The sequence below is a fragment of the Cricetulus griseus genome, chromosome 3 (assembly GCF_003668045.3).
Source record: "Cricetulus griseus strain 17A/GY chromosome 3, alternate assembly CriGri-PICRH-1.0, whole genome shotgun sequence".
In the NCBI taxonomy this organism is placed as follows: Eukaryota; Metazoa; Chordata; class Mammalia; order Rodentia; family Cricetidae; genus Cricetulus; species Cricetulus griseus.
This window is the reverse complement of record NC_048596.1, coordinates 152723022-152746829: the sequence shown is the minus strand read 5'-3', so window position 1 is coordinate 152746829 and position 23808 is coordinate 152723022. Positions and strand designations below refer to the sequence as shown.

The 23808-nt window shown below is 38.4% G+C and overlaps 1 protein-coding gene across 1 annotated transcript in view; it reads right to left on the bottom strand.

The window, feature by feature from the left end:
- Nr3c2 (nuclear receptor subfamily 3 group C member 2) overlaps positions 1–23808 on the bottom strand; it is a 321919-nt gene that overhangs the window by 266497 nt on the left and 31614 nt on the right. The gene's annotated exons all lie outside the window — the stretch shown is intronic.

Below are 23808 nucleotides of genomic sequence, written 5' to 3'. Positions count from 1 at the left end.
AACTCACAAAGTGCTAAGCTTATGGCTATAACATGAGAAAATGTAAGGAAAATTGTGTCAATTACTGCGCCAGTCCCTAAGAATTAAAGTGTGATGGCAACATCTCCCAGAAGAATAAGGAGTGCCATCATCCCAGAAGAATGGGTCTTCCAAATAGCTGATTCTCAGGTCTCCATTATGAAATTTAAAGTAAGTGGTATCTTACAATTGGTATAACAAGTCCCAAGCAACTGGCAACCCAATTACTATCCAATAATTTGTGGTTCAAATCACAACCAGAACATGAACACATCACTGAAAATTCCTCCCACAATGTATTCCTCATAGCCATTCTCCATGCCCAGAGACTACCCAAGAGCTGAGATCCTCCACCTCTGCCAGACACATTCCCATATATTTTTGTCTCCTTAGGAAATTCTAATATGTTAAAGTCAAGAAAATGCCTGCATGTAACTCTCATGCTACAGCTGTTTTCTTTATCTCTTCTTCGGGTAATAGGTGAGTAAAGAGACATACACTATTTTAGGAAAACAATAAAGCAGAGAGAGAGAGACAGAGACAGAGAGAGAGACAGAGAGAGAGAAAGAGAGAGAGAGAGAGAGAGAGAGAGAGAGAGAGAGAGAGAGAGAGAGAGAGAGAGAGAGAGGCGGGAGGGAGAGAGAGATAATCTGCCTTAGATATAGCCACTCTCCAGAATTTTAAATTATAAAAAATGTATTATTTAAAAACTATGTTTACCTCACCTCATGTAACATAAAGCAGTACCAACACTAGTTCCGATGGCTTAACTGGACAGAGAATGAAGAAATGCTTAAAGAAAACACTGGCCTGACATTTGGGGGAAGTGAATGAGTCCATTTCATGAAATTCCTTACCATGCTCATAAAAGGGTATTGAGTGAGAGTTACCTGTACAGATAGATGGTTGGCAGGGGGCTCAGGGAATGCACTGTAGGGAAGGACAGGTCTCCTGGTTTCTCAGATCAGGGAACTTGTATGATATACATATATTAAGAGGGACACAAAGGGACTGCAGCATTCCACACATAGGCTTTCGGGGACCATGAAACATGCTGACTTACAAGAGGAAGGCCTACCTGGCTTATAGATAATGGCTACTCTTGGTACTCAGGCATCTGTACTGGCCTGTCCTTGGTGTTCTGACAGGTTATGCCCTCAGCTGCAGCCACTAAGAGCACCACCTGTGCACATTCACTATGTTCCCTTTTAAAAGGGCCCTGCCCGTCTCCCGTCCTTCTCTCTTTCTCTCCCCCTCTCTGTTCAGCTCTCTCTCTCCTCCTCTTTCCTCTCTCTCCCCCTCTTTCCTCTCTCCTCTCCTCTGCTGCTTCTGTCTCTGGAGGCCAGTCTCCCTCCTTCCCCCTTCCCCCTTTTTATGATCCCTTTCCTAATAAAAAACCCCTCTGCTTGAACCCTATCTCATGGCATCTTTCTCTTGCATGCTGCTTTTCTTAAATTACAACAGTTAGAAAGCAGACAATGTCAGGCACTTTTTTGGGAGTTCAGGTTAAGTTGGCTGTGTGTGCATTTGTATGTTCCTGTGGGTATGCATACACATGTGTGTGGAGACCAGAAGTCAGTCTCTCTCTCTCTCTCTCTCTCTCTCTCTCTCTCTCTCTCTCTCTCTCTGTGTGTGTGTGTGTGTGTGTGTGTGTCTGTGTGTGTGTGTGTGTGTGTGTGTGTGTGTGTGTGTATGTGTGTGTGTATGTGTGTGGTGAGTTCTAGGGGTCCACCTGTCTTGGTGTCTCTAGCACTGGGATCACAGATACACTCGTGCTGTGCTCACGTTTGTACCTGGCTTCTGGAAAATAAGCTCCTCATGATTATGTGGCAAGTACCTAACCAACTAAGCTGTGTCCTATCCCCAGCCTTATGGGCAGGTCTTGGAGGCACGTGTTACACTTAGATGGGCTTGATGTTCAATGTAGTCATCAAGAAGGCTTTCAGTGTAGTCACTCATCAGCGTAGTTACTGTCATTGCTTCCTTCCATCACCAGAACGGTCCAATGGGCCTTTTCTGAGAAGAAAGGAAACCTTCCTTGCTTCTTCCCCATCTCATTTCTAAAGCAATCTAACTAGCCATGAGCAGTATCTGCAAAGCTAGATCACACACTATGGGACAAGCAGGGCCCTGGATAGGACAGTCCTTACCACAGGGAGCACTCAGTCTACCTGTGACTGGACAGCAAGACGGTAGGTGCTTTGTCATGACTTTCTGGCACACATTCCAACAGACGTCCAGCCACAAGACTAAACAGGTAAGAGTACCTAATGCAAGCACACTGTGGTCAAGACAGTAGTTGAGTAAATTTATCTGCCCATCTTTTAAGTTTATTAAATATATTATATATGTGTGCATATATGTACGTATACATATATATGTATGTATATACACTCACACACACACTGCTGTCAAGACAGTAGTTGACCAGCTCCATCTTTTAAGTATATATGTTTATACACACACATATATATACATATATATATATATATATATATATATATACATACACACACACACACACATATATATATATATATATATATATATATATTATATATATACATATTTACACTATTGTTTTGATATCCTGGCCTATTACTCCTTTCTTTCCTCAGTAATGTCCTATCCTTACTTCTGTGAAGAGATATGGAACCATGCAATAATTGCAGGTAAAAAAAAAATCCCTTATTTAGAAAACGCCTAGTTTATTTTGTTGTTGTTGTTTTGGTATTTTTGTTGTGGTTGTTGTTGTTGTGAGACAGGCTCTCATGTAGTCCATGACCTCAAACTTGCTATATAGCCAAAACTGGCCTTGAATCCTGACCGTAACAAAGCCTCCCAGGTGCTGTGATCACAGGTCTGAGTCATCATGCCTGACTTAGCTTATTTTTTAAGAAAAGAATGAGGATAGAAGAGAATGACCCCAGTCAAGTCTCCTAGCAATAGGGGATAAGTGGCCATCTCCTATGACCAGGCAAGACCTCAAGCAGAGGGATTGGAACAGCAACACAGTCACATACACTTTGACCTACAGTCTGCCCTGCCTATGGGGTGTGCTGGGGTAAGGCGGCATATAGATTGTGGAAATTCCAATCAATGACTGGTCCAGCCTGAGATCCATGACATGAGAGTGAGCCCACCCCTGACACTGCCTTGGACTGCCAGGATCCAGAGGCTGGATGGCCCACAAATCTAGGATAGAAGCAAACATGGTGGGAGTAAGAAAAGTCAATGTAATGATGCTTCATGATTCTCTGCTATACTCATAGAGTGGTGCCTAGCTCAACTGTCATCAGAGAGGCTTCATCCAGCAACTGATAGAAACAGATGCAGAGACCCACAGCCAACATTAGGCTAAGCTCAGGGAACCCTGCGAAAGAGAGAGAGGAAGGATTATAGGAGCCAGAGGGGTCAAGGACATTTCAAGAAAACCTACAGAATCAACTAACCTGGCCTCACAGGAGCTCACAGAGACTGAATCATCAACCAGGGAACCTGCATGGGACTGACCTAAGCCCTCTGTATACATGTTACAGCAGTAAGCTTGGTGTTCTTGTGGGAATCCTAACAGTGGGAGCAGGTACTGTCTCTGACTCTTTTGCTGGATTTGGGGGTGTTTAGTCTTACTGCAACTTGGTATACCATGTTTTGTTGCTATTCACTGGAGGCCTGAACTTTTCTGAATAGAAACAGAGGGAGGAGAAGTGGATTGGGGGAGGGCAGAGGAGAGGTGAAGGAGAGGGACTAGGAGGGAAAATGGTGGTTGGAATGTAAAATTAATTAATTAATTAAATCATACACCCCAAAGAGTCTTTATTGAACTAACAGAAACAACTTACATTGCCCACCCCCATTAAACAGGCAATCCACTGAAATCAACAGGACTTACATACGTGCTGTTTCATGGAATTCCTTAATTTATACAAGGCATTAAAGATAGAAGAGCAAAGAGCACAGAAGAAAATCCTTATGAAATTTAATCTAAAGAAGATCAGACTACTGAAAAAGTTACTTGTAACACCAGGCCTTGATTTTAAAATTACACCCTTTATACACAATTTATGAACATGTAAAGCAGTAGTTCATTTTGTTTGTGGGTGGACAAGAATATTCTGTAAATATAAAGCATGGACTGCAAAGGGGAAGATCACAAGAAGGAAGAAATGCAATTAGTGACCCTTCATGTATATATTCTTTTAGGAAATGTTGACAAATCTTTTATTATTTATGACTATTTTAGCTATTCTGTTTTTTGTTCACGTGTGTGTGTATGTTTCATATGAAATTAAAGATTTATCTTCCAATATCTGTGAAGAATTGTGTTGAATTTTGATGGGGATTACATTTAAACTATAGATTGCTTTTGGTATGATGGCCTCTTTCACTGTATTAATCCTACCAATCCATAAGCATGAGAGATCTTTCCATCTTCTGATATCTTCTTAAAGTTTTTATTATATAAGCATTTCACTTGCTTGGTTAGCTATCCAAAGGAATATATATATATATATATATATATATATATATATATTCTGTACATAGGAAGGCTATTGTGTTTTTTGCATATTAATTTTGTATCCTGCCAATTTGCTGAAAGTATTCATCAGCTGTAGGAGTTTCATGGTGATGTTTCTAGGTCACTTACCTATACAATCACCATCTGCAAATAAAGAAATGTTGATGTCTTCCTTTCCTATATATACCTCCTTGAATCCTCCAGTTGTCTTATTTCTGGGGCTAAGACTTCAGGTACTATACTGAATAGGTATGGGGAGAGTGGACATCTTTGCCTTGTTTCTGATTTTAGAGGAAATGCTTTGAGTCACAATGATGTTGGCTGTGGACTTGTAAATTGACTTTTTTATGTTGAAGAATGTCCCTCATATCCCTAGTTTCTCTAGGAATTTTACCATGAAGGAGTGTTGGATTACGTCAAAGCTGTCTCTGTATCTAATGAGACAATTAGGTGGTTTTCATCTTTCAATCTGTTTGTATAGTGGATTACATTTATTGATTCTGTATACCGAACCATTCCATTATCATAGTGGATATTTTCTTGATATGTTCTTGGATTTAGCTGCAAGTATTTTATCGAGAATTTTTGCATTTATGTTCATAAGGTGTTATGCAATGTTAGCTTAAGATGTGTTACTTTGTTTATGCTGTGGAATATTTGCTTAATACAAAGATATATTGTGTTCTTTTATATTGCATATCTTTAACTCCATAAAGCTATGCCTGCTTAAAACACCTGACTGGTCTAATAAAGAGCTAAATGGCCAATAGGTAGGCAGGAGAAAAGATAGATGGGCCTGGAATGAAGAGAGAATAAATAGGAAGAGAAATCTAGAGAAGAGAGAGGAGCCAGAAAAGGAGAGTTAGAGGAGAACACCAGGGGCCAGCCATGGAGTAAGAAAGAAATAAAGACACATAGAATAAAGAAAGATAAAAAGCCCAGAGGCAAAATGTAGTTAAAGAGAAATGGGAAAATTTTAAGTTAGAAAAGCTGGCTAGAAACAAGCCAATCTAAGACAGGGCATGGGCCTTCATAAGTAGGACTAAGTCTCCATGTATTTATTTGTGAGCTGGGTGGCAGGTGCCCAAAGAGTAAAACATACCCAACTATAATAAGATGTGATAGTCTGAATGTAAGTGATCCTCACAATTTCATATAGAGTGGCACTCTTAGGAGGGGTGGCCTTGTTCGAGTGGGTATGGTCTTGTTGGAAGAAGTGGCTATGGGGGCAGGCTTTGAGATTTCCTATGCTGAGGATACTGCACAATATCTCAACTTCCTGTTGCCTGCAAGATGTAGGACTTTCAGCTACTCCTCCGTGTCTGCCTGCATAATGAACTGAACTTCTGAAACTGTAAGTGTGTGGTGATATTTTGTTTCTGATCTAATAAAGCTTGCCTGAAGATCAAAGTACAGAACTAAGCCACCAGTTAGCCACACATACACTAAGACACTAGTTAGCCACACACACACACACACACACACACACACACACACACTAAGCCACTAGTCAGCCATAGAGGACAGGCAATGGTGGCCACACCTTTAATCCCAGCACTCAGGAGACAGAGGCAGATGAATCTCTATGAGTTCAAGGCCACCCTGGGTTACATGAGAGTTAATCAGTCTAAAAGAGAAATAGAACTCACACCTTTGATCCCAGCATTTGGGATGACACACCTTTAATCCCAGCACTAAAGAGGAATATAAGTGGGAGGGCACAGGAGCAGTCTAGGCAGATGAGAAGGTTTGGTAGAGACAACTGCAGTCTGGAGATTTAGTCTAAGGACAGGATCACCCCTTTGGTCTGAGAATTGGTAGAGTTGAGAACCCGCTAGTGGGTGGCTGCCTTGCTTCTCTGATCTTCAGCATTAACCCCAATATCTGTCTCTGGGTTTTTATTATTCATGCTACATAAGTGAGCCCCCGGAATTAAATCTTCCCATTGTAAGAGTTGTGGTCTTGGTGTCTCTTCACAGCAGTAGAAATCCTAAGACAGAAGGGATACTGATCTATAATTGTCTTAACTGTTGGGCCATTGTGTGGTTTAGACAGCAGATTAGTAGTGGCTTTATCAAAAGCATTAGGAACTGTTGACAAAAGCTGGGAATGGGGCTTAGTTGAAATAGAATGTTTACCTGGCATGCGTGAGGACCTGGATTTGGTCCCTAGGCACTGCTTACATTGGGTGTGGTAGCATATACATGTACTCTCAGCACTGGGTGGTGGAGGCAAGAGGATGAAGAGAGTTCAGGGTCATCCTTGCCTACATAGTGAGTTGGAGACCAACCTGGGCTAAGTGAGACGATGGAAGGAAATGGAAGGAAACACAAAGGAGGAAAGAATTTGACAATGAAATCTGAGAGACAAACATGAGGGTTGGTGGTGCTTGTTAGATTTCTCTCTCCCTCTCTTTCCCCTCCCTCTGCTTTAAGACAGGCTCTCTCTATGTAGCCAGGCTGAGTGCTGGAATTCCAGACCTGAACCACCACACCCCACTTGTGTTACACTTCTCTAGTCCTTTTGTATAAAAAAGATCCTGGGGTGGAATTGTGGAATTCTCACATTCCCAGAAGAAAACATGCTGAAATGAGATTTCAGGTTGGGCCAAGGTGTCGGACTGTGGTAGGATTCCAGTGTTTGGGGAGAGCAGCAGGCAGGTAAGGGATTAATGGGGATGGGTGGTGTTTATGGAAACAGTAGTGTTAGGATCACCTAAAAAGAGGACAGGCAGGATGGGTGAGGGACACAGGACACTGCCAGTACTGTGCTAGCAAAGAACACAAGTCCTACTCAAATTGCTGATGTTAGCTGGGTGCTATGTGACCCCAGAATTGAGAGCTGTATATATCAGCTTACTGGGAACCAAACAGGCATAACACAGTTTGCTTGTTGCATAAAAATGAACTCTTAATCTTAAATACATAGGAAATCACTAAAATAATGTTAGGAACAACAGTCTTGCACTAAGATTTGACAACACATGGGGAAAAATACATGCTTACCAATAAAAGTAAAAAATTATGCCTGCTCATAATATGTCTTTAAGAGAGAAGTCAGGAATTTATTTTATCTGGTACACCACAGCAATTTGCTATAAAGCTTTATGAAATAGCTAAAGTAATGTTACAGCCAGAAACCAATTGTTGCTAAAATGCATTCAGTTAAAATGGAAAATATAGGGAAATAAAACACTGTAATTGTCTCTCAACCCACATTGTATATTATGTTGCTAAATTATATACTATTATATTTTCTTCATTTTAATATGCTTTCCCATAGAGGAATTGATAACATAAGGAAATGATTCTCTGCTTTTATTTCTGAAGACCTAAATATTATCCCACATGTATTTATAAACCAAACAGGGTGTCATTCTCTTATTGGATTCCAAGGCTTATAAAACCCATTTCATGAAACCATATTCGCAACAATGCATGAAAAAATGAACACAAATGGCCTTCTGTTCTATTTCTTGCTTGTTTCACAACTGGAAGTTATATATTTAAAAAGAGCTATAATAATGTGTAAGAGGGGGAAATCAAGGTTTTCTTCATTTTAGAAGATCTTTAATAGCATATTGTATATTTCTTGCAAATATTGACTTTGGCCTTGATACTATTTTATTCAACCTTGTCCATCCACTTAATAGCTGGGCTTCCCAAAGAAATGAAAAAATTCCATGGCCTGGATCCATATTCAGCAGGATGTTGACAGAACACAAACTAGTAATGTTCACTGCATCTAAATAAAAGGTCAACTTTTTCTTCACTAGGGATTTTGTAAAGATATTTTTTTATATAATAAGCCACAAAATTAACAGAGCACTGAAAAAATCCTTGTGGATATAACAAATTTATGTATGTAAAGGTGATAAATAATTTCCTAAATACAAAGTGAGCCATTATTAGGTGTGTATTTAGACAGGAACACTATATCTGAGATAGATGGAGATGTTTAAAAGGCCAAGAAAGGCCATGATACAGCAGATATACAATATTAGTTCCTTTCCTTATTGCTGTCATCAAATAACTGACAAGAAACTACTACAGAGAAGAAGGGTTTATAGTTTGAGGGGTTACGATACAATCCATCATGGTAGAAAGGCATAGTGGGGGGCAGTTACAGAGAAGCAGGAGGGCAAGGGGTCCTTGTCATGCTGTGTCCCTACTAATGAGTCAGTGTAGAGACAGGAAGTGGGTCCTGGAGAGAAAAACACAAGACTCATCTCCAAGACTCACTTTCTCCAGCAAGGCTCCACCTTACAAGGGTTTCAAACAATGCCACCCTGGGGATCAAGAGCCTGTGGGGGACACTTCAAACCCTGACTTGTACTAATAAGCACATCTTCCAAAACATTAAGACATTCTGACAGAACAATAAAACACATACACAAATGCTAAGAGAATCTTGATTTAGAAGAGGTAGGTTGGAGTAGAAAATTTAAATAAACCATCTTGTGATTTCCCCCTCCCCCCCCAGGTAATACTATCAGTTCAGATGTGCTATTAATGGTCTGAAGTACAAGATAAGAAAGACAATGGGAAGCCCATCAGACCCACGTGTAACTAGTAGTGATTCAGGACATTTGTATTGCTTTACGTTAGCACCTGCACAATCTCATTCCTTGTTGTGGAGGTTGTTTTGGGCCAGTGAGAAGACAAGATAAGGCTGCTCACTTCACAGCTGTGAGGCAAAATAAGACCATGCTAGAGAGACCAGGCCATCCTTTTCCAAGGCACACCCCAGTGACCTAAGGACCTCCCACTAGGCTCAACACTCCAAGGTCCCACCATTGCTAACAACAGTGCCATCCTAGATAAATGGGCTTTTGGGGAACTACCAAACTATGGCAGCTGCATAACAGACTTTTCTCACATCTTCCCACTGCCCTGCACTTACTGGGGTAGGAGACAGGTGTTCAGAACTGGCCCAGCACATACTCACCACCATAGAAACGGGCAGTCCACTAAGACAGGATGCTGAGCTGCGAATATGTGACAGGAAGGCCAAGGGAAACAAAGGCTAACCTTAAAACATGGTTATGAGTAACAAATGAAAATTGTTAGTTTCAAGTTTCTCCGTTTAAATTTCAAGCCCCTCTCATGATCATCATCTACTTAGAAACACACACACACACACCCTCCAGAGTTGTCATGATAAAACACAGGCAATTATGTTCATTTTTAAAAATTTCTCCCTAACAGGCACTGGGAAGAAAACAGGAATGTCATTTTGGCAATGGCTTCTGAGTTAAAGGAACTGGTTGTATAATTGCTTCACTATATATGTAAGTCTGACTGTCAGCTCCAAGTCCAATAAATATTTTAAAACAAGGTATGTTAGAAAAATCTAATTCCTTGGGTGAGTCTTGCTTCTTCTCTCATTATCCCTCCCTCCTTTCACTCTTAATTAAGTGTCATACAGATATTTGCTAAAACCCATGTCAGTCTTCATAGTGCAGAAAACATGTGCTGTCCTCTAAATGGGCAATGTACGAATTTTACGGATCTTTCCTCTGTTGAAATTGAATGTCTGATTACATTTGGAATGTGTAACTTGGATTAATGTGTTTTAAAGTAATTTCATTTGTAGTCCAACAGTGCATTTAGCAAGTATAACCCTTTTCTTGGAGAACTTTAGTTAACCAATAAAACCAATTCATCACAAAAAACAAAAACAACAACAACAAAAAAAACATGGCTTTTTGGAACTGATTTCAAGTAAGAGCTGACTCATCTAAAACATATGACTGTGGGGGAAAAGTATTTTACAGGCTTGTAACAGGGCCACCCACTATGATATGCACATCCCATGTAATACAGTCTGGTTACTTCTTAATCCCTTAAATGATGTGTGAGTGTACCACAATAGCAATGAAAATACTATATATGTTCATAGCTTCTTCTGGAGGTGGCCTACAGCCGTTTAAGTTCACGGCCATCCTCCATCTTTCCACAGATAGAGACTGAGATGTTATATGAGCTTCTGACGAGTGTAACATGTAACAAGTGCATGATCCCCATTGTTGTGGTAATAATCTTTTTGTTACACTGTGAAGCTGTGCCTGTTTTATCTCACCTGCCTAAGGCACCTTCTGATTGGCTTAATAAAGAGCTCAACGATCAATAGCTAGGTAGGAGAGGATAGAGGAGACTTCCGGGAAAAGAGATGAACTCTGAGAAGTAGGGGATGGAGGTAGGTTGGATGTACAGTATGGAGGAAAAGGAGGAGAACCATGTGGCAGAATGTAGGTTAATATAAATGGTTTGATTTAAGTTGTAAGAGCTACTTGGGAACAAGCCTAAGGTAAGGTCAAATTTTCCTTGACCTTAGTTAATAATAAGTCTCAGTGTTATTATTTGGGAGATGGTAGTCCAACAAAAGTCTGACTATACCTCATAACTGTAATAAATGTTAACATTATTTGCATGTGTATGTTAAATCTAGAGTCACATTTTAATGCCAAGTAAATAATATCTCAATTACTTACACTAATCTTGTGGAATCATTTCCTTTAGCCAGTGGTTCTAAATGATGGAACATAGCAAAAACATTGTGGCACTTGGTAAATATATAGGCCTAGTTCTGCTGGATAGTGAGTTGGATTCAAAATGTCTTAGACCCCAGGACTCTGTATCCTATCAGAGATATCACCTGCATATCCATGATCACTAATGCTCTGTTCACAATCACAAGGGAATGGAGACAGTCTAGACAGCCACCAATGGATGAGTGGATAAGAGAAAGTGGTACATACACACAACAGAATTTCTTTCAGCTATAATATCATGACATTTCTGGGGAAATAACAGAATTGAAAAATGCAATATTCATCAAGGTGACCAGACTCAGAAAGATCTTCTTCTATGTGATCCTAGATCACAAGGTCTAAATTTGTGCATGTGAGTGGGGTGGATGTGGACATAGGCCATGAAATGGGAAAGGAGATGGTGAAGGACAAATGAACCATGAGAGTTAGAAAGGGTTTGTGAGGGATAAAAGGCACAGGAGGGAAAAGGGATGAGGGAAAAGAAGAGAGTAATGGAATTAACAAAAATATTTTCCTTTTAAGCATTAAAATGAAACCTAATAGTGTGTATGATAACAACTTTAAAAAATAAAAATGCTGCAAATAGCAGGTAGGTTCTGAGGATGTAGGTCAGACGGTACTGTGCTTGTCCTGAATGCATCAAACCCTGGGTTTTATCCGGCAATCCTAGCATCAGGGAGCTGGAGGCAAAGGGATCAGGAGTTCCAGATCACCCTCAGCTATATAGGGGATTTGAAGTTGGTGTGGGATCCACGAGACTGTCTCAAACAAAAACAGCAGAAGAAGTCATAAGAGAATGCAGGTGATTCTTACACACAGCCCAGAAAGGTGAGCTACGATGGGCACAGATACCTTGGAGCTGGATGGACAGTGAACAGCCAGCCAGTCATGGAAACTGTGTCAAACTGAACAAGACACACCTTCCTGAATCAAGCAGTGTGCCCAGCTCTAGTTCCCTTGGGGATAAAGGGATGCAAGCCCCGATGCTTCCATTTTGTTCAAAAAAGGGCACCCATGACTCCGTGTAGACTGTTAATTTTGTCTAAGTGTGCCAATCATTCCACTGCAGCCTTAATAGTTCATTTGTAATCTATAGCTTATAAAAGCAACAGTATTGACTGTGTTCCAATCAATCCACAGATATGGGGTGGTGTGATATTTAAGAAAACATAAATAGTTAGCTGTCTGAATGTGTGTACAAGGGGACAATTTTGTGGTTTCTTCCAAGAGTTCATATTAAAATAAATATGAAGAACTATGTCTAGATTATGAATTGCCACCAGTTTTAAGATATATCTTTAAAACATAAGCCTTGAAAGAATGTTCCAATGGGGAAGCATTGTTCTCTTCCTCTTAGGCATATTTGGTGGGAAGGCAGGGCAGCAGTGAGCTATGCCCCCAAGGAATCCTCACTTGGAACGTTTTGGAAACTTGGCACCAGTTAAAGGTCCCAGTCAAGTGAGGAGCATAGCAACGGGGAGTGGCAGAGTCACAACTGTGCCATGGGATGATCCCAACCGTCTCCAAAGAAAAGACTGCAGCAAATGGCAAGAAGAAATGAAGTGAAAACAGACCCAGTGATAAAAGAAGAGCCTGCTCTTCTGAGCAAACTGAGCTTATGCATGAGGAATCTGCCCCTCAGTGTGCTTGTGCTGTGTGTCCCACTGAAGCATGCTCAGTTAAATATTCAAACCTGTGATGAGGGAGAGGGTATTTAGGTTGAGGTGTATGAGCCCACAGACAAGAAGCAACGATGCCAAAGTGAGGATATGATTGCAAAACTCGGTTTCTCAGTTGATCCTGGGGTGGCATCTTTTTGCATAATTGTTTCTTTTATCCCATCGAATGGACTGATAGTGTGTCATGGCGAATGGGTCAGGAATTAACCTTCTCTCCTTTCATATAACACTGAATGGGTCAGGAATTAAATACACTAACCTTACTTTCTGTGTAGTCACAAGCAGGTGGATGGTGGTAACTTAGGCATGCTCACCTGTGTCTGATACACTTCCAGGGAGCTTCAAATTAATTATAATTTACTCATTCATTAAGGAAAGGTTTGGGCCAGTACAATCTATTTAAGAAGATGGGACTGTGGTTTGTTTCACAGATTTCTGTTCCAAATGTCTAAAACAAAAGTCTTGAATTTTAAGCAACTACTCCACCCTCTCGACCGATTCCAATGCCAAACTTATACGGAATATATCATATGCAATATTTCATGACACATCATATAAATATAAAGCAGTGCAGAAAATAAATCACATATATAAACAGAGACTGAAACTTCATATGTTAGTACTTAGGAGTAATAAAACTGGAAATGGTTATGCTTTCCCTGGGGTAAAATTTCATTTTATTCATTAAAAGTTCAAGGCAATTTGAACAAAATTTATATGCAACCATTACATATACATCAAATTACTGTCAGCTTTGCATAGCCAACTATCTCCCACTAAGGCTTCAGTGAAGTAAACGAAGCCTAACTTGAAATATTTTAATTGAAAAAAAAAACTTATTTTCCTTCCATAGTCAACTAAGTTGAAGAGAATGATTTCATTAAGCTGTGACAAACATGCACAATTTTTATGCCATGATTTGGTATGTTTTAGCTGGAATGATAATATAGGGACAAAAATGGATGAGTCCCTAGAAACAAGCTCCAATAAAGCTATCTCCTTAGAAAATACTGTCAGCACTGAAAGATATTTTAAATTCATATAGAAATTACACAATTGCCCATCTTAATGTACTCCATAAAGTAAAATGTATTCTTGATTAGCTGAAAACTTAGTATACTCTAATAAACATTGAATAATTCTAAAGCAATTTTCAATCTTTTATGCAACTTTTTCTTACTAACTAAGTGCATCACAAACAGGATATACAAATAGTTCTCTCCAGTCCTGACTCACGTATCTGTCTCTGAAGAAGTCAATGTTTACCCATGTCTCTTCTCTAAAAGAAAATCTGAGAATCCTTTTTTGGGGTAGATTCCAAGATATGACATACAAAGTATAACTAACTTTTACAAATGTTCTCTGTAAATTCTGGTATCAAAATCTACCACATAGCCTGTGTTGGAGATCAGCTATTTTGGCATGACACCTCATAGCTATATGGACCTTTTTATTGACTGCTGTTATTGGCAGTTGCTTTCACTTGATTTCCTCCTTCCACCCAGGTCCTCAGGATGAGGTTGGTGGCCACCAAGAAGCTGCCTCCTTGTTGGGTTCTTGACTATGGCCCACCACCGTGACCACCAAGTTGAGTATGGCATCCCTGCGAAGCAGGGCAGCCTCACTGGCTGTAGACCTTGTAGGGAGACACTATAGCCCCGCCTCCTAGGAGCCCCTACAGGTGTGCCTGGCCATGCCCATGAGGGCATGGTCAGGAAAGGTTGTGGATGACGCGGGGGCAATTCTTAAGGGGCCGCAGACATGTGGAGAGCCCCTTGGCTCTGGCCTCACTAGCTTGCTGCCTCTGGGCACGCTCTGGCTTGTGTCTGGCTGGTGTTTATTTGAATAAAGATATCCTAACCTAATGGACTATGGATCGTCTTCACACACGCAATAGACCTTGGTGAGCCTTGGACTGGGCTCCTACACCAGACAACCATGTTTTGTAAAAGCAGGAATCCTCTCTAGCTGGAGAGCCCTGGGTTCTAACTCTGGCTCTACTGTGTGGCCTCGAGTCAGTCCCAGGATCTCCACGGGGGAGAAAGCACACAGAGTAGTCCATCTCTCATACTGGAATCTCATCAATGTGTATCATTACTGTTGAAGAGAAAAGCATTCTGTGGTTCAATGTGATTTTTTTCTTGTAGTTCTGTAAAAATGAGATGGAATTTTGATTGGAATTGCACTCAATCTGTAAACTGCTTTTGGTAGAATGGTCATTTTGACTATTAATTCCACCAATATATGCGCACAGGATGTCTTTCCATTTGAGTGTCTTCCTCAGTTTCTTCAGAGATTTAAGTTTCTTTTACCTCCTTCATTGAGCATATTTCTCATAATTTTATTTTCACTGAGGCTGTTGTGAATGAGAGTTTAGTGTCTATGCTCTCTTTCTCAGCATGTTTGTGGTTGATGTATAGAGAGGCAACTTATTTTTTTCTAAAAGTTATTTTTGTATTCTGCTACTTTCCTGAAATTATTGATCATTTCTATAAGTTTGCTGGTGAAATTTTGGGCATCTTACATCTAACAGTTACATCAAAACAACGGGGATAATTTGGCCTTTTTTCCCTATTTGTATTCTCTTAATTTCCCTTTCTTATTGAATTTCTGTAGCTAGTGCTTCAAATACTATATGGAAAGAAGTAGGGACAGGGGGCAGCCTGTCTAGTTCCTGTTTTTAATGGTTTGCTTCTAGTTTTTCCATTTAGGATTATGTTGGTGGTGGGTTCGTCATATCATTATAGTCTTTAATGTGTTGAGATATGTTCCCTCCAGTCTTTCTCTTTCTAGGACTTTTAGCATGTAGGATTGTTGGATTTTGTCAAAGGCTTTTTCTGCATCTATTGAGATGATCATGGGATTTTTGTCTTTGAGACAATTTATATGATTTCTTATATTTAATGATGTACATTTGTTGAGTTATTCCTGCAACTTTGGGATCAAGCCTACTTGATCATGACACATGGTCTTATATGTATATATGTGTGTATGCATATATGTATTTAGCTTGCAAGTATTTTATTGATGACATTTACATATATATTCATTGTCAATAGTATCATATTCACAGTCACAGGATATTAGGATTTGGGGCAAATATTTTTAGTGAATTCTATTATAGTTATTAATTCATGAATTCTATAAAATTAATTTCTAATAAATACAAGTTAAGCTAGAGTGTTTTCACTTTACTCAGGTTTTGCAAATAAAAACATCAAAACTTATGGCTAGACATTCTTTGGGTCATAAAATCCTCAAGCAGATGCATAAATTGTGAGTCCTTTGATGTGGAGTGTGGTGCAGTATGTGTTTCTATGTAATAATCTTGAAAGTGTACAGTATCACTTACTTCACATATAACCTAAGAACCCAAGGTATAAGTAACCACCGTAACTTTATCAGTGAAAAAACAAGACTTGGCAGCTCAACATTTGTCCAAAGCACAGAGAGAATATAAACTATTCTGGGGAGTGAGTTTAAATTCCTGATTCATTTATTTGAAAACATTTTTTAATGCTTCCTATAGTGAAAGATGTAAATCTGTAAATACAACACGTCTTTTAAAGCCTCTCTTTTAGTAGGGAGACAAGAAGTTAAGAGATTCAAAATGACTAGCAGCAAAACTCAAAAGGTAAAGTCAGGGTAGAGGTGTGTGTATGCATATGAGGGGAGGGAGTTAAGACAGTCTGTGTCGATGGCTATCTGCTGATCCACAGCCTGAGAAAGAGGTGAGGCAATCATGAGCGTCAGGGTCAGAACAGTCTAGAGCAGTGGTTCTCAACATGTGGGTCACGACCCCTTTGAGGTCTTACGACCCTTTCACACAGACCACCTAAAATCATCAGATATTTATAATATGATTCATAACATTAGCAAAGTTACAGTTATGAAGTAGCTACAAAAATGGTATTATGATTGGGGTCACCAAAACATGAGGAACTGTGTTAAAGGGTTGCAGCATTAGAATGGTTGACAGAAGAGAATAAGTGCGTTTTGAAGCTGGCACAGTAAAGATTCTATAGACCATTTGGGGTTAACATTCCAGGGATGTTTCTCACCACTCTGTCAAGCTCACACTCTCTTCCACCCATCCCCATTCAGTACCTAGGGCCTTTGCATGGCAGCTTCAGTATGCTGCTTATGCTCAGAACAGCAGAAGACTGCCCTGCTTTCAGAGATGTAGACCTTTTATATGTTCTCCATTTTCATCTGAGCTTCATGATTATATTAAAACAACAAGGTAAAATAAACTAAATATCATCATGATTTATTATGTTATCATTTATTTATTTTTAATAACCCAATGCTGTTTTACTGAAATTATATGAAATATTGAGATATTGTATAAATAGCATCTTATAATCATATACATCAGACATTACATATTATTATATAAAATTAACAACAATAGCTTTTAGAATAATTAATTTTTAGAATAATAGCTTATAATAAAAATAATCTTCATTTTGGCAAGCTTTTAGTCTTTGGAATGGTTATGCATATTGGATTTTTAATATGGGATACAGAGAAAAAACCTTTTACATGACCTATGAGAATCATAATTATTAAGGTTAATGTAATATTTCACATCTTTGTTTACAAGCCTGTTCAGTCAGTTAGAAACAGAGTTCATCATCTCTGGAAGATCACACACACACCACCACCACCACCACCACCACCACCACCACCAGTTCACATCATATTGGATAGATAAATATATTGGGCATTTTCCAAGGATTTTGTTTTTACACTTATGTGAGCCTGGAGACAATGAACCCAGATGTGAGAGAGCCTATATATGAAGCAAAAACTGTGAATGTGGCTGGGATATCAAGACAATATGTGAAAACAAGACAATTCTCAGCTTTCCTTGGCAAAAGAGATAGTCATGTGATGTAATTTAGGACTAAGGAATGTAAACAGAGGCCCACTAAGGACTCCTGTCAAGGTTCCATTTCCAAAAAAAATGCTGCCTTAGTTAGTTTTTATTTCCATGATAAACAATGCAATCAAAAGCAACCTGGAGAAGAAAGGGTTCATTTGAGCTTAGAGTTGTCGTCCATCATGAAGGAAAGTCAGGGCAGAAACCTAAACCTAGAGGCAGAAGCTGATAAGAGTCCATGGATGAATAACGCTTACTGTCTTGCTCAGCCAGCTTACTTATACAACTCAGACCACCTGCCCACATATGGGAACCCCTCAATAGGCTGGCCCTCCCACTTCAATCATTAATCAAGGAAATACAACATAGCCTGCCCACAAGCCTATCTGGTAGGGTAATTTTCTCAATTGAGGCTCTTCTCAAATGACTCTGGCTTGTGTCAACTTGACACAAAACTAGGCAGCAAAACTGGCCCCTTGTCAAGATTAAGACATATGAAAAAAAATTCATCCATCCAACCATAAAATAACCAGTAAATTCACAGGAATTAGTAAACATCTTTCAATAATAATCCTTAATGTTAATTATTTCAACTTACTAAGGAGACTCAGACTAGTTGCTTGTATTTAAAAATTTAATCCAACTATATGTTGTCTCCAAGAAACATATCTCAATGATAAAGGCACACATGATACATGCTAAGGACTTAAATGAGAGTTCCATGATGGAAGTAAACCTGCCAAGCAAATGGAAGCTGATGTAGCTATTCTGATATCTAATAGAGTAGACTTTAAACCAAATCAGTTACAAGAGATAAAGAAGGCTATTATGTAGTAATAAAGATATCAATTCATCAAGAAAATATAACAGATGTAAATATATATGCACCCAGCATTGAGGTCCTGACTTCATGAAACAAAAATCCATGGGTATAAAGAGTATGATAAGTCCTGACAATAAAACTGGGAGTCAAACCAGATTTAAAAGCCACACCTGTCTGGCCCCAGAAAAGGGCCAAGACTCATTATTAAAGATGGTAAGAAGCAAACAAACACATAAGAGAACCTGTGAGGGTTTGTACCTCTTAGTCTCTTGCATCATGAGGCAGGTTTTCTTTTTGTGTAGTAAGATCAATATGAAACTTTTCCTCTATAAACAATTCTGTGGTTTTGTGTATGTGAGTATGGTATAAGCTTATATGAAAAATATGAAAAACATCTTCATATATGCATTTAAATTTGTATGTATCTTTCAATCACATGTTGTCAACAGTACACTTAGAAGGATTTTTAAATTACCTAATAGAAGTGCTACTTAAATAGCTTAATTCAAAAAAGTGATACCATGCAAAACAAATCTTCAGAATAAAATCCTTCATTTCCCCTTTAATATTTCAATAAATCTGGAACTGTATATTTCAATAATTTACTACTTGAGATCCAAATCACAGATCACATGTTGAAAATGGGAAAGATGTCTCTATTCCACCAGCCCCTAGTTTTCAATACTTTGTTATGATCTACTTTCTACTTACTGGATAAAAACACCTTTGTTACAGACTAAACCCTCCTGGCTTCAAATCTACTGTAAGAAAGGGAAGAGACCAAGCCTTTGGGAAATAGCAGTGTACAGAGATGTTTTATTTTCTACTTACAGAAGTGGTAAATACCTTCTTGTAGCAGACTGCAGAGCCTGGCCCCTTAAATAAAATTACTTAAGTTTATTTCTAAATATTCTCTAAAGTTTTCTTTTATGCTTTAGGAGATATGCGTTTACATAGAACAGATACTGATATAAGAAAATGAAGCTATAAAATTAAGATAAACTTTTAAATGTTCTAGTTGTGTTACTAGTAACATGCATTTAAATGTTCTAGATAATCTGAGGCAGAAAATAAGTACCAGTGTACATGTTTCAATATACAAAAAATTATAATCACTGAAATAATTCCTCTGATAACCCAAAATTTTAAAAACAACTAAGATAAGTTGATTATGTTATTTGTCTTTCAAATAGGATTCAGTTTTTAAAGCTCTATTTCTCAGTCATGACACATGGGATTCAAGTTCACAAAGAAGAAGAAGAAAACATGTAAAAACTTAAGTATCTTAATATTTAACAGGCAAAGTTGTGATGCTGGCAAAGACAATTTCAAGGCTGCTGAAGCCTTTCTTGTTATAGTATGCTGTTGTCATTTTTGTTTGTTTGTTTGTTTGTTTGTTTGTTCGGATACAGAAGGACCGGGGAGTGAACACAAGATTCTATGCACAAGATGCAAGCAAACACTTCTGTCTAATGCTAGTGTGATGTTGTGCTCATTTCAAGCAATCATCTTCTAACACTTATGATTCCAGCATCCCATCTAGAAATTCAAATTCATAACAATATACATGGATCTTGATGAATTTTAAAAAGGAATTATGATAAAATGATTTTGAGACAATATTGAAGCACAAGAAAACAATAAAGAGTGAGGAAATGCACTTTGGGGCATATTTCCAGCAGCAATGAAAGTCTACAGAATGTTTTTCATTTTCATTCACAATTTATTTGTAATATTTGCTTGCGAGAATGTTACCTGAAGGATAATATTATAATCAAATTTAACTGATTTAAAATAACCAGAAAGAAGAGCATATATTTAGCCAAATCTTCTAAGCTTGCACACTTACATGCATGTGGGGAGCCTGACATTTCCAAACTCATGCACTGGAGTTTTAGTGAATTATAACAGCATACTAAGTCACTGAGCAGTTAAATATCAAATAGCACATATTCCTGAGGATTCATTTCTAGTTAAATGGTACCTTTTTTTAAAAATTATCTTTTGTTCATATAACAACTTCCAAATCCAAAACAGACTTATTTTATTTAAAGAAATGTAGTGGATGGAAATAAAAGAGCAAATCAATGACAATTTGATGTGTGATATGACTTTGGCCCCCAAGGTACCCTTTTTTCTCAGTAACAACAATGTTGGAAATAGTCACTGTGGGATGGGGAGAAAGCCCTTGCTAGGCAAGCATAAACAATAGAGTTCTGATCCCCTGCACCAAATAAATGCCAGTCAAGGCAAGATGGCCTCCGTGCACCCCAGTGCTCAGACCATAGACCTGAGAACAAGACAGTCAGCAACATTAGATGAAATTGTCAGGTTCTGGCTTTAAGTGAGACCCCATACATAAGTCAACATGTTACCCTCTAACATTTGACATGCCCACATGCCTACCCCATTTGTGTTCAGTAGCAGACTAAGAAGAACTGTAAGAATAAAAAGAGGTCACAATGTTTTGAATATCTTCCTGTAGAAGAAATAGTTAAGCCTTGAAGACACAAGGGTGACAGGAAGGACACAGACTTGGGACAAGGTTGTTGCAATGAGGGCAAATTGGGGGAAATCTACCCTGATTTCCTTCCTATATGATGTTGGAAGTTATTGGGCACAGCTGTAGCTAAGTTGTGGCTGAGAAGGTAAGAATTGGAACTCATCAGGGCCAGACGAGGACCATATTAAGGACTTTGGATTTATCACCTAAAAGACAATGAACAAACACCAAAAGGTTTAACTAGGGATCCTACAGAGAGTCATTTTTTTTTTTGGTATTATGTTTAATACTAAACTACTTGTTTAAATGAATGTAACCAGTTTCTGAAGCACTTTCATTTACAATCTGTTTTTGTTCACCCTCCTCTTCCTTCATCTTCTCCATCCACCCTTTGTGCCCCAGTAGTATCTTTCTGTGTCTCTGTCACACATGAAACAATCAACACTTACCAGTTAAAACTGAACACTGTACTATTATAAAACATTAAGAAAAAAACACTTGTTCAAATTCCTTTCCAATAAAATATATCATCTAAGAGTGTATGAGTAGTATTAAGTGTATTTTATGAGATAAAAATCAAAGAGGACATAAATTTGGGTGGGTAGGAAATGGGATTGGATTTAGGATGAGTTGGGGGCAAATATGATCAAAATACATTACAGGAAATTCTCAAAAAACTAAAAAAAATGGAGAAAGGGGGAGATAAAATGTAGTCTAGAAACTAAAATCTGACTGTTGACAGATTGAAGGAGATCTGAATTAAAGTTGCATATTTATTAGATTTACATATTTTAGGAAAATGCAATAAAGTTTAAAGTATTTGTTCCAATTAAATAATTGTAATCATTTGCCTATAGTTGATATTGATCTAAATACTATGCACTACACTAATGTTATATGAGTGTTATTACCTTAATCCTGACAGGAACTTGAGAAATTAAACAGGTTATAACAACTGGAGAAACTAAGGCTTAGAGAATTTAAGCTTCCCTGTGCAATTTCAATTTCTGCCACAGGGTAGGAATCAAGCCATAGATCTTTCAGGAGGATGGCATCCATAACACAGGAGAAATATGATCCACCAACAAGGATGAAAACCTCTATTACATACAGAGGTCATTTGATTATATTTTCTTCAACTGACGAAAGTTTAAATCAAATCAGTCTATGGCCATAAGCAGCTTTCTATGTCATAAAAATGTAACCCCCTTTCTATGCTAAAATTATTTTATCATGCTCCCAAATATGTAATTAGTTTTGATTGAGTGGTTTACTTTTGTGAAATTTTATTGATCCATTCATTAAACAGCTTATTCTTCAAATAAAACAGAATTAAAATCTACATAAATTACCAGTGACAGACAGGATTTCACTAGACTTCCTAGTATGCCAAATAGCTTTCTTTGGAGTTCTAGAATATGATTTGCAAGCATATGCACATAATGAATCTAAATGAATGTAAATCACTCAGTTCTATCAGAGGTCTCACTTCATTAGGAATACATCCTCCTAAAGAATTAGTTCAACATCCCATTTTTACATCAGTTAGCAGCTCCTTTGACTATCTTAGTCTTACGACACGTTTCTATAAAAGAAATCGATATCCTCATCTCACTACTATTTACTATTCCGATGACATTCCACCCTGAATTTGAATCCAAACACGATTTTCTAACAATATGTGCAAACAAGTTCACAGGCCTGGATTCCTACTGACCTGACCTGCCAACAGACCTTTAATTGAAACGGGCCTGAGTTCAAAGCAGTGTTTTGTAGACTAAATTTGCAAAACCACCACAAGAAAGCTTCCTTCATCAAGTCATCATTCCTGCCCATCTTTTCCACATGGCTAATCAATGTCCTTGCTAAAAAATAAAAAAGTTTTTTTTTTAAATTAACTTCCACGTTGATTTATTCTTGCATGAACTTAAAATATGCTTCAACTTTTCACTTCTCTACATTTATTCTTAAATAGTGTGTGTGTGTGTGTGTGTGTGTGTGTGTGTGTGTGTGTGTAATACATAGTTACACTGGCCTGTGTGGGTGCCAGAGGTTGATGCTGGATGCTTTTCTTATGTTTGTTGAGACAGATCTCTTCATGGAGTTCACATTTTGGCTAGACCGGCTAGCCTGAGAGCCTCTGGGATCTATGTGTTTCTACTTTCCTGATTCTAGGGTCACTCACAGCTGTATGCCACCATGTCCAGCTTTTATATGAGTGTTGGGGATCTGAATTAAGGCCCTCGAATTTGCACAATGCAAGTGTTTTAACCACCTACCAGCTCCTCATGTTTTTATTTAAATGTAGAAAGGAGAGGAAAGGAATCCTCCACATCATAGAAAGGCCAAGCCTAGGTACCAAATCAACATGAATGGGTATGATCAACACCATGGGTAGATATGATCAATACCATGAATGAATATGATCAACAGCATAGATGAATATGATCAACACCATGGATGGATATGATATGATCAACACCACGGATGGATACAGTCAACAGCATGAATGGATATGATCAAGACACACTGCATGAACCACTCAGATCTCCATCCTTTGTTCTAATGTAACTATGGTAGGTTCTGCTACTTCAAGATCTTTTTTGTAGATTCCCAGTTTCCTTTTCTTCCTACCACATATTACAGTCTTGGAAGGCAGAGATTCTGCTATATTTCTCTATACTCCACAGCTTCAAACTCAGTGACAGAAACTCACTGAATACTTAAGTCAGCCATAGAAATTTTAAAATTCAAAGAAGAATATTTTCCTTTATAAAGTATACCAGATAGTGTGCTTTTACTTATAATGAAGCATATCTGCAACCCAG